The sequence below is a fragment of the Anastrepha obliqua genome, unplaced genomic scaffold, assembly GCF_027943255.1.
Source record: "Anastrepha obliqua isolate idAnaObli1 unplaced genomic scaffold, idAnaObli1_1.0 ptg000012l, whole genome shotgun sequence".
Classification (NCBI taxonomy): Eukaryota; Metazoa; Arthropoda; class Insecta; order Diptera; family Tephritidae; genus Anastrepha; species Anastrepha obliqua.
Genome location: NW_026562179.1, coordinates 7,773,463 through 7,775,023, shown reverse-complemented (window position 1 = coordinate 7,775,023; position 1,561 = coordinate 7,773,463). Strand labels below are relative to the sequence as shown.

The following is a 1,561-nucleotide window of genomic DNA, read 5'->3' as shown; positions in this document are numbered from 1 at the left end:
TGTCAATAAGCAAAATTGTCGCATTTGGAGTGAACATATGGTAATCCACAAGCCATTGCATACTTTTTCGTGCCTGAATTGGACTATGTTGATGTGGACGACCTTTGGTTCCAACAAGACGGCGCTACATGCCATACAGCCAACGCAACAATCGATTTATTGAAGGAAACTTTTGGTGAGCGCATTATCTCGCGCCGTGGACCTGTGGCGTGGCCTCCAAGATCGTGCGATATAACACCGCTGGACTATTTCTTGTGGGGCTATGTGAAGTCGCTTGTCTACGCAGATAAGCCCGAGACGATTGACGTCTTGGAAGAGAATATTCGGCGCGTTATTGCTGACATACGGCCCCAATTGCTGCAAAAAGTGGTCGAAAATTGGGCCTCTCGGCTGGAATTTATTCGAGCCAGCCGCGATGGCCACTTGCCCGAAATCGTTTTTAAAACATAATGGCAAACCCTTATCTTTATAATAAAGCTAAATTCTTGGCCATAACATTAAATTATATACTTTTTATTTCATCTTGAAAACCTAACCTCTAAAAAAACACCCATTATAAGAGTACTTAACTTACTTGTTGATAAAAATAAAAAATAAAAAAATACCAGTCTAACGGTTAGACTCGATAGAAGTGAAACCTTCCGTAACACAAACTGAGAGAGAATAAGACGAAAGCAGCATTAGGAGCGGGATAATTATAGATTCATTATAATATTGCTATAAAGTTCATATTTTATTTTCTTCATTTTATCATTATTCATCCTCAATGTTTTCAATTTCAACAAATGATACGAGTGGCTTATGATAGATAAAATATGATACAAATGCTTTGGTTTCGATGTTGCCAAAAAAAAATACCCAAACGGACCGAAGAAACAGACTTACAAATTTCTTCCATTTTCGTCTACTTGTATTCATATAAAAATTTATGTCTCTTCCCACCAAAGCTAAATGTATTTGTATATTTCTTCTTGTATTTATTCAAGGCCGAAATCCCGGCGGTACTGCAATACCGGGCCAACCCGTGGCAGAGGTGGAGAGCAAGCCCATAAAACACTACGCCCATTTCCAAAAATCAGTTTAACATTTGTTGTCCTCCGATGGAGGATCTATCAGATGTTAAGCTGATAAGAACAGATACCACACTACCTAGTCAATAGATTTTCTAATAAACCTTTTGAGAATTACACGCTCACAAAAATTATTTATATCAACATATAATATAACGCTTCATAACTAAATAACTTTTAGGCCAGCGACGACAGCATGGCGCGGTAGCCGAGCGACTAGCAATGTGAGCTTCCGATCCAAAATCCTTGGTTCGAATCACAAGAAAAAATAAAAGTTATTTTTATTTAGTTCGTCGCTACGTTTATATCAACATATAATATAACGCTTATTTGGTAAGAGGTACTTAAACAAACATCTACCAATAATATAATTCGACAGGATTTCGTTACAAAATCAATATATTCGTTCAGCTAAATCAAATGAATATCTACATATGAAAAATCGTTCATATGGACGTGCAAAAGGAAACACGCATATACATAAATACATG

The 1,561-nt window shown here is 37.0% G+C and overlaps 1 non-coding gene across 1 annotated transcript; it reads right to left on the bottom strand.

Moving 5' to 3' along the window:
- Positions 1–977: 977 nt before the first annotated feature.
- LOC129251390 (U2 spliceosomal RNA) lies at positions 978–1,173 on the bottom strand. The gene has a single exon (XR_008582954.1). It is a non-coding gene; the product is annotated as a U2 spliceosomal RNA (small nuclear RNA).
- Positions 1,174–1,561: the final 388 nt, after the last annotated feature.